The sequence below is a fragment of the Schistocerca piceifrons genome, unplaced genomic scaffold (genome assembly GCF_021461385.2).
Source record: "Schistocerca piceifrons isolate TAMUIC-IGC-003096 unplaced genomic scaffold, iqSchPice1.1 HiC_scaffold_961, whole genome shotgun sequence".
NCBI lineage: Eukaryota > Metazoa > Arthropoda > Insecta > Orthoptera > Acrididae > Schistocerca > Schistocerca piceifrons.
The window spans coordinates 1,685,001-1,695,000 of record NW_025729236.1 but is presented as its reverse complement, the minus strand read 5'-3'; the positions used below and the strand labels follow the sequence as shown (position 1 = coordinate 1,695,000).

Sequence of the window (10,000 nt, the reverse complement as noted above, 5' to 3'; positions counted from 1 at the left end):
CTGTCCGTATACATGCTGAAAGAGTCTGCCCACAATGGGAACCACACGTCAGCCAGACACTCTGATCACGCACCACTCTCTGCTTCTAACAGGCGCACATACAATATGTAAGCACCAGCATGGAACAACATCCAGTGCATCTTCTCCGCCACATTACACAATCCACACTATCACAACCAGACCAGGAGGTCCATGCGGAAAATACAATATCCCAGCCTTTCGACATCCACCATTGCGCAGACCAGGCACCAACACCCACACATGTCCTATACAACGGTGCACCCAACATCACAATAGTACCTCCTGTCACAGCGCACAAACAATGACATGAGTCAAAGACACAGGTCTCACACAAGCATAGAATTGGAGCGCCGCCTCTAATAAGCCAAAGGTGCATCCTGACGTGACAAATCTGATCATGTCACAAGCATTCACTTACTATAATCACTATCAACGAACCTGCCGCCCCCGCCCCCCCCCCCTACACCTTTCCTTACAACAACGTGTAACCTAACCTAACCTAACCTAACCTATGTTGTACCTTAACCTAACCTATGTTGTACCTTAACCTAACCTATGTTGTACCTTAACCTAACCTATGTTGTACCTTAACCTAACCTATGTTGTACCTTAACCTAACCCATGTTGTACCTTAACCTAACCCATGTTGTACCTTAACCTAACCCATGTTGTGCCTTAACGTAACCCACGTTGTGCCTTAACGTAACCCACGTTGTGCCTTAACCTAACCCACGTTGTGCCTTAACGTAACCCACGTTGTGCCTTAACGTAACCCACGTTGTGCCTTAACGTAACCCACGTTGTGCCTTAACGTAACCCACGTTGTGCCTTAACGTAACCCACGTTGTGCCTTAACGTAACCCACGTTGTGCCTTAACGTAACCCACGTTGTGCCTTAACGTAACCCACGTTGTGCCTTAACGTAACCCACGTTGTGCCTTAACGTAACCCACGTTGTGCCTTAACGTAACCCACGTTGTGCCTTAACCTAACCCACGTTGTCCCCTAACCTAACCCACGTTGTCCCCTAACCTAACCCACGTTGTCCCCTAACCTAACCCATGTTGTCCCCTAACCTAACCCATGTTGTCCCCTAACCTAACCCATGTTGTCCCCTAACCTAACCCATGTTGTCCCCTAACCTAACCCATGTTGTCCCCTAACCTAACCCATGTTGTCCCCTAACCTAACCCATGTTGTCCCCTAACCTAACCCATGTTGTCCCCTAACCTAACCCATGTTGTGCCCTAACGTAACCCATGTTGTGCCCTAACGTAACCCATGTTGTGCCTTAACGTAACCCATGTTGTGCCTTAACGTAACCCATGTTGTGCCTTAACGTAACCCACGTTGTGCCTTAACGTAACCCACGTTGTGCCTTAACGTAACCCACGTTGTGCCTTAACGTCACCCACGTTGTGCCTTAACGTAACCCACGTTGTGCCTTAACGTAACCCACGTTGTGCCTTAACGTAACCCACGTTGTGCCTTAACGTAACCCACGTTGTGCCTTAACGTAACCCACGTTGTCCGCTAACGTAACCCACGTTGTCGCCTAAACCTGCTCTGTAATTGTTATACGACTCGTTCAATTAGTGTAGTGTTGCCCACCCGCAACCCTCGCAATATAGTTCGCTACTCGCACTGCCCGCTCCCCTGTGTATCGCTTCATGTTAAACACCTTGCAAGTCTTGCTGACTTTCCACATGCTCCTGCTGTACACTGTTATGTGGATGGCAGCAGGACGTACATGCCGCCCCCCCCCCCACCCCTCCCCACGTCCCCACCTTGCCCCCTGCCTTCGCAAGCTGGTTGGTGAGAAGTTTGCATGTTCAATGCCCTTCGCATGCGACGTACTCAGGCTACGTTGTGGTGCGGCCTGTGTCAACTGTCCGCTGATGTCGTACGCATAAACCACAATCTGTACTGCACATTCGTCCTTATGTACTGAATGATACATCGTGGCACATGTGTGACCGTACAACGACTGCGCCCAAAAACGGCGGACCATACAGTGCAAATATTGTGCACGCAGCTACGTGTCGTCTCCCTATGAGAGCTGGATTGCAGTGTGGTACGCCATAGAGACGTGTGGGAGGAACGGACGCCGTGGATGGCGATCAGCATGAGCTGTGTGTTGATGTATTCGGACCTAGTCGTCTCTCCTCAAACACCGTGATAGCATGGTGCACCGCGTTCCATATCTGCGACATGCTACAGAGGCCGGTTGACAGTCGTTCGAGCAATGGACATCGCATACGTACGGGGGCCACCTTCCACGTATTGTCTAGGCGTGCACATTTTGTTGCGTGTATGTGGGCAGACGTAGTGTGGCGTGACACCTGACACAGGCATGCAATAATCGTTGAAGTTGCTAATGGCGATGGACGCCTACGTTTGCTGGTGAAGTTACGCAAATGAAGAAATGGTAACCCGTTGTGGTGCGGTTGTTCTCGCTAGGGGTGAATCGGTGATGGCGACGATAGGTTGAGGTACTAACCGGTTGTTCCAGCGATACCCACCATGCCGATGAAACTGAACGGCATCTGGGTGTGAAGCGATACGCGGCGGTGGCTGGGTGGGACCGTCCCCGGCCGGTGAGGGGGCGCCTCCCGGCGTGCTGGCCGCGCGGTGCGTGGGCGCACGCGCTACAGCCGGCTGGTGGGGGCGGCCAGTGGCAGGCGCGCCGGCCGACGGACGCGGCAGGCGTCGCAGCTGCGCGCCGGCGCACCCTGCGCGCGGCGCCGTGCGGCCAAAGTAGGTCCTCGCGGGCCCGGTGCGAAGCGCGGTGGACATCTTCAGTGTGCTGGTCCGATTGAGGACTGTGTGCGTTGAGGATGCGCCGCCGCCCGGCGCTCGGCGCCGCGACGCCGTCTGCTGCTCGGTCGCCCCAGCGGTTCTCGCTGGTGGTTTGTATCGCAGCTGTGCGGATGTGTTGGCGCGTGCGCTGTGCTGGGAGAGTTCGCTTCGGCACCCAAGTGGGGCTTTTGTCCTTCTGTGGCGCTGGCGTTGGAGCTGCCGGTCACCGTAGGTGGCGCGTGTTGTCTCCCGCCGGCAATGCCACGACAGCACGCTCCCGGGCCTCTGTCGGCAGCGGCAAGCTCAGTTGGGAGCACGGGTGGTCGCACCGAAAGCGTCTACTCGCCTAACTCCGGGCGATTGCGCCTCTCTCGAACCCGACCAAGTACTTGGGACGGCGCTGCGCGCCGCCGGGACCTGAGAGGGTTTCGAGGTGTATTGTGCAGGGGAGCTCAGCCTCCTCCTGTTTGCAGAATGATTGAGCGGACGCTTGCGTGTTCGCGCGGGCCCCCGGGACACACTCCCGGGCGGCCGGCTGCTCAGCTCTAGTTGACGCAGCTCCCTGGTTGATCCTGCCAGTAGTCATATGCTTGTCTCAAAGATTAAGCCATGCATGTCTCAGTACAAGCCGCATTAAGGTGAAACCGCGAATGGCTCATTAAATCAGTTATGGTTCCTTAGATCGTACCCACGTTACTTGGATAACTGTGGTAATTCTAGAGCTAATACATGCAAACAGAGTCCCGACCAGAGATGGAAGGGACGCTTTTATTAGATCAAAACCAATCGGTCGGCTCGTCCGGTCCGTTTGCCTTGGTGACTCTGAATAACTTTGGGCTGATCGCACGGTCCTCGTACCGGCGACGCATCTTTCAAATGTCTGCCTTATCAACTGTCGATGGTAGGTTCTGCGCCTACCATGGTTGTAACGGGTAACGGGGAATCAGGGTTCGATTCCGGAGAGGGAGCCTGAGAAACGGCTACCACATCCAAGGAAGGCAGCAGGCGCGCAAATTACCCACTCCCGGCACGGGGAGGTAGTGACGAAAAATAACGATACGGGACTCATCCGAGGCCCCGTAATCGGAATGAGTACACTTTAAATCCTTTAACGAGTATCTATTGGAGGGCAAGTCTGGTGCCAGCAGCCGCGGTAATTCCAGCTCCAATAGCGTATATTAAAGTTGTTGCGGTTAAAAAGCTCGTAGTTGGATTTGTGTCCCACGCTGTTGGTTCACCGCCCGTCGGTGTTTAACTGGCATGTATCGTGGGACGTCCTGCCGGTGGGGCGAGCCGAAGGCGTGCGACCGCCCCGTGCGTGCTCGTGCGTCCCGAGGCGGACCCCGTTGAAATCCTACCAGGGTGCTCTTTATTGAGTGTCTCGGTGGGCCGGCACGTTTACTTTGAACAAATTAGAGTGCTTAAAGCAGGCAAGCCCGCCTGAATACTGTGTGCATGGAATAATGGAATAGGACCTCGGTTCTATTTTGTTGGTTTTCGGAACCCGAGGTAATGATTAATAGGGACAGGCGGGGGCATTCGTATTGCGACGTTAGAGGTGAAATTCTTGGATCGTCGCAAGACGAACAGAAGCGAAAGCATTTGCCAAGTATGTTTTCATTAATCAAGAACGAAAGTTAGAGGTTCGAAGGCGATCAGATACCGCCCTAGTTCTAACCATAAACGATGCCAGCCAGCGATCCGCCGCAGTTCCTCCGATGACTCGGCGGGCAGCCTCCGGGAAACCAAAGCTTTTGGGTTCCGGGGGAAGTATGGTTGCAAAGCTGAAACTTAAAGGAATTGACGGAAGGGCACCACCAGGAGTGGAGCCTGCGGCTTAATTTGACTCAACACGGGAAACCTCACCAGGCCCGGACACCGGAAGGATTGACAGATTGATAGCTCTTTCTTGATTCGGTGGGTGGTGGTGCATGGCCGTTCTTAGTTGGTGGAGCGATTTGTCTGGTTAATTCCGATAACGAACGAGACTCTAGCCTGCTAACTAGTCGCGTGACATCCTTCGTGCTGTCAGCGATTACTTTTCTTCTTAGAGGGACAGGCGGCTTCTAGCCGCACGAGATTGAGCAATAACAGGTCTGTGATGCCCTTAGATGTTCTGGGCCGCACGCGCGCTACACTGAAGGAATCAGCGTGTCTTCCTAGGCCGAAAGGTCGGGGTAACCCGCTGAACCTCCTTCGTGCTAGGGATTGGGGCTTGCAATTGTTCCCCATGAACGAGGAATTCCCAGTAAGCGCGAGTCATAAGCTCGCGTTGATTACGTCCCTGCCCTTTGTACACACCGCCCGTCGCTACTACCGATTGAATGATTTAGTGAGGTCTTCGGACTGGTACGCGGCATTGACTCTGTCGTTGCCGATGCTACCGGAAAGATGACCAAACTTGATCATTTAGAGGAAGTAAAAGTCGTAACAAGGTTTCCGTAGGTGAACCTGCGGAAGGATCATTACCGACTAGACTGCATGTCTTTCGATGTGCGTGTCGTGTCGCGCAACACGCTACCTGTACGGCTCGCCGTAGCCGTGCGCCGCGTGCGGAACCACGCGTGCCTCTCAAAACTAGCGGCAATGTTGTGTGGTACGAGCGCTGAAGCGCTGGAGCGGCTGGCCTGCGGCACCTGGCGCCTGGCGCCGGTTTTGAATGACTTTCGCCCGAGTGCCTGTCCGCTCCGGTGTGGAGCCGTACGACGCCCGTCGGCCGTGAGGCCGTTGGACACAGAACGCTGGAACAGGGGCCGCCACACGCCTCACTCCCGCCTATGCGACCGTCTCGAAAGAGACGGCGGAAACTTGAGAAAAGATCACCCAGGACGGTGGATCACTCGGCTCGTGGGTCGATGAAGAACGCAGCAAATTGCGCGTCGACATGTGAACTGCAGGACACATGAACATCGACGTTTCGAACGCACATTGCGGTCCATGGATTCCGTTCCCGGGCCACGTCTGGCTGAGGGTCGGCTACGTATACTGAAGCGCGCGGCGTTTGCCCCGCTTCGCAGACCTGGGAGTGTCGCGGCCGCCTGTGGGGCCGGCCGCGTCTCCTCAAACGTGCGATGCGCGCCCGTCGCCTGGCGGTTCGCATACCGGTACTTTCTCGGTAGCGTGCACAGCCGGCTGGCGGTGTGGCGTGCGACACCTCGTACAACGACCTCAGAGCAGGCGAGACTACCCGCTGAATTTAAGCATATTACTAAGCGGAGGAAAAGAAACTAACAAGGATTCCCCCAGTAGCGGCGAGCGAACAGGGAAGAGTCCAGCACCGAACCCCGCAGGCTGCCGCCTGTCGTGGCATGTGGTGTTTGGGAGGGTCCACTACCCCGACGCCTCGCGCCGAGCCCAAGTCCAACTTGAATGAGGCCACGGCCCGTAGAGGGTGCCAGGCCCGTAGCGGCCGGTGCGAGCGTCGGCGGGACCTCTCCTTCGAGTCGGGTTGCTTGAGAGTGCAGCTCCAAGTGGGTGGTAAACTCCATCTGAGACTAAATATGACCACGAGACCGATAGCGAACAAGTACCGTGAGGGAAAGTTGAAAAGAACTTTGAAGAGAGAGTTCAAAAGTACGTGAAACCGTTCTGGGGTAAACGTGAGAAGTCCGAAAGGTCGAACGGGTGAGATTCACGCCCATCCGGCCACTGGCCTCCGCCCTCGGCAGATGGGGCCGGCCGCCCGCGCGGAGCAATCCGCGGCGGGGTCGTGTCCGGTTGCCTTTCCACTCGCCGCGGGGTGGGGCCGTTCCGGTGTGCGGTGGGCCGCACTTCTCCCCTAGTAGGACGTCGCGACCCGCTGGGTGCCGGCCTACGGCCCGGGTGCGCAGCCTGTCCTTCCGCGGGCCTCGGTTCGCGTCTGTTGGGCAGAGCCCCGGTGTCCTGGCTGGCTGCCCGGCGGTATATCTGGAGGAGTCGATTCGCCCCTTTGGGCGCTCGGGCTCCCGGCAAGCGCGCGCGGTTCTTCCCGGATGACGGACCTACCTGGCCCGGCCCCGGACCCGCGCCGCTGTTGGCTCGGGATGCTCTCGGGCGGAATAATCGCTCCCGTCAGCGGCGCTTCAGCTTTGGACAATTTCACGACCCGTCTTGAAACACGGACCAAGGAGTCTAACATGTGCGCGAGTCATTGGGCTGTACGAAACCTAAAGGCGTAATGAAAGTGAAGGTCTCGCCTTGCGCGGGCCGAGGGAGGATGGGGCTTCCCCGCCCTTCACGGGGCGGCGGCCTCCGCACTCCCGGGGCGTCTCGTCCTCATTGCGAGGTGAGGCGCACCTAGAGCGTACACGTTGGGACCCGAAAGATGGTGAACTATGCCTGGCCAGGACGAAGTCAGGGGAAACCCTGATGGAGGTCCGTAGCGATTCTGACGTGCAAATCGATCGTCGGAGCTGGGTATAGGGGCGAAAGACTAATCGAACCATCTAGTAGCTGGTTCCCTCCGAAGTTTCCCTCAGGATAGCTGGTGCTCGTACGAGTCTCATCCGGTAAAGCGAATGATTAGAGGCCTTGGGGCCGAAACGACCTCAACCTATTCTCAAACTTTAAATGGGTGAGATCTCCGGCTTGCTTGATATGCTGAAGCCGCGAGCAAACGACTCGGATCGGAGTGCCAAGTGGGCCACTTTTGGTAAGCAGAACTGGCGCTGTGGGATGAACCAAACGCCGAGTTAAGGCGCCCGAATCGACGCTCATGGGAAACCATGAAAGGCGTTGGTTGCTTAAGACAGCAGGACGGTGGCCATGGAAGTCGGAATCCGCTAAGGAGTGTGTAACAACTCACCTGCCGAAGCAACTAGCCCTGAAAATGGATGGCGCTGAAGCGTCGTGCCTATACTCGGCCGTCAGTCTGGCAGTCATGGCCGGTCCTTGCGGCCGGCCGCGAAGCCCTGACGAGTAGGAGGGTCGCGGCGGTGGGCGCAGAAGGGTCTGGGCGTGAGCCTGCCTGGAGCCGCCGTCGGTGCAGATCTTGGTGGTAGTAGCAAATACTCCAGCGAGGCCCTGGAGGGCTGACGCGGAGAAGGGTTTCGTGTGAACAGCCGTTGCACACGAGTCAGTCGATCCTAAGCCCTAGGAGAAATCCGATGTTGATGGGGGCCGTCATAGCATGATGCGCTTTGTGCTGGCCCCCGTTGGGCGAAAGGGAATCCGGTTCCTATTCCGGAACCCGGCAGCGGAACCGATACAAGTCGGGCCCCTCTTTTAGAGATGCTCGTCGGGGTAACCCAAAAGGACCCGGAGACGCCGTCGGGAGATCGGGGAAGAGTTTTCTTTTCTGCATGAGCGTTCGAGTTCCCTGGAATCCTCTAGCAGGGAGATAGGGTTTGGAACGCGAAGAGCACCGCAGTTGCGGCGGTGTCCCGATCTTCCCCTCGGACCTTGAAAATCCGGGAGAGGGCCACGTGGAGGTGTCGCGCCGGTTCGTACCCATATCCGCAGCAGGTCTCCAAGGTGAAGAGCCTCTAGTCGATAGAATAATGTAGGTAAGGGAAGTCGGCAAATTGGATCCGTAACTTCGGGATAAGGATTGGCTCTGAGGATCGGGGCGTGTCGGGCTTGGTCGGGAAGTGGGTCAGCGCTAACGTGCCGGGCCTGGGCGAGGTGAGTGCCGTATGGGTGCCGGTAAGTGCGGGCGTTTAGCGCGGGCGTGGTCTGCTCTCGCCGTTGGTCGGCCTCGTGCTGGCCGGCGGTGCAGGATGCGCGCGCCTGCGCGGCGTTCGCGCCCCGGTGCTTCAACCTGCGTGCAGGATCCGAGCTCGGTCCCGTGCCTTGGCCTCCCACGGATCTTCCTTGCTGCGAGGCCGCGTCCGCCTTAGCGTGCTCCTCCGGGGGCGCGCGGGTGCGCGGATTCTCTTCGGCCGCCATTCAACGATCAACTCAGAACTGGCACGGACTGGGGGAATCCGACTGTCTAATTAAAACAAAGCATTGCGATGGCCCTAGCGGGTGTTGACGCAATGTGATTTCTGCCCAGTGCTCTGAATGTCAACGTGAAGAAATTCAAGCAAGCGCGGGTAAACGGCGGGAGTAACTATGACTCTCAAAGCCCACCTGATGCGTAATATATGGACCCTCTCGATTCACCCCTCAGCATCCTTGTGATGTCGGGTGGATGATGGTTCAATTAGCCTCTCGGTGGGAAATCCTAGCTCTGGCCTTCAAGTGGCGGGAGTCGTGAGGGTGCTGCGGAAGGTTTCGCGTAGGTGTACCTTTCCAGTATCCCGACCGACAGAGCAGGGTGCTTTTTCGGGCTTGGGGGTTACCTCCCCCCCTGCCTTTGTTACAGCTGGTGCAACTAACAGAAGCAAACGTGGTACCAGGCCTCCCGCTGGAGCGCCTGTGCCAGCTGATGAGCCAGCCAACCAGCCAACCGGTGCGGGTCGAGCGCTGCTCCCCGCCATCTGCCCTGACTGTATGCGGTCCTTCTCCACCAAGACCGGACTTGGTGTCCATCGGCGTCGCGCCCATCCGATTGCTGCTAATGCTGAGATCAAGACCGAGAGGAAGAAGGCCAGGTGGTCCCAGGAAGAGCTCCTGCGTTTGGCCCATGCAGAAGCGACTCTTGCCACCCAGGGTTGCAGATTTTTAAACCAGGAACTTGCAAAGGCCTTCCCCGAGCGTACGCTGGAATCAATTAAGTGTCAGCGTAAAGCGCAGCCCTACAAAGACATGGTTGCGAATTTTGTCACCGAGCTCACTAGCGTGGATCGCGGCCTTCAGGGTCCTCCTAGCGAGCCTGCAGTCAGTCATTCTTTGCCACAGTCTCCACCTCGAGTGGAAGATGTTGACCTAGCCATCTGGTCATTTATAGTAGAACTTCCCCAATCAGACCGCCGATTCCGCTCGCTTGATGATCTCGTGGCTCTGGGTCCCACCACTAGCCGTGAAACAATCCAGGCTATGTTGCTGTCTGTTCTTGATGAAGTAGGCAGCAGGGAGCCAGCCGTCCACCAAGCTGCAAGTATGCGGACCCAACAGCCCCCAGAGCGGAAGCGTGCACGCAGGAGATGGGAGTATGCGGTGGTCCAGCGTGCTTTCAAGAAGAACGGAGCACGCTGTATCAACGGACTTCTCGATGGCACACTCTTGCATCAGCCACCATCCATCCCAGGGCTGATTGAGTTTTGGACAGACCTCTTCTCTCCACCACGTGTCAGGTCTCGACCTCCGCGTGGGGAGG

At 56.9% G+C, this 10,000-nt stretch overlaps 2 non-coding genes and 1 pseudogene across 2 annotated transcripts; all 3 read left to right on the top strand.

The window, feature by feature from the left end:
* Positions 1-3,379: 3,379 nt before the first annotated feature.
* Positions 3,380-5,288, top strand: LOC124774201. The gene has a single exon (XR_007015192.1). It is a non-coding gene; the product is annotated as a small subunit ribosomal RNA (ribosomal RNA).
* A 352-nt stretch (positions 5,289-5,640) lies between these two features.
* LOC124774065 lies at positions 5,641-5,795 on the top strand. Its single transcript, XR_007015060.1, has one exon. It is a non-coding gene; the product is annotated as a 5.8S ribosomal RNA (ribosomal RNA).
* Positions 5,796-5,983: 188 nt separating this feature from the next.
* The window catches only part of LOC124774412, a 7,746-nt pseudogene continuing 3,729 nt past the window's right edge, over positions 5,984-10,000 (top strand).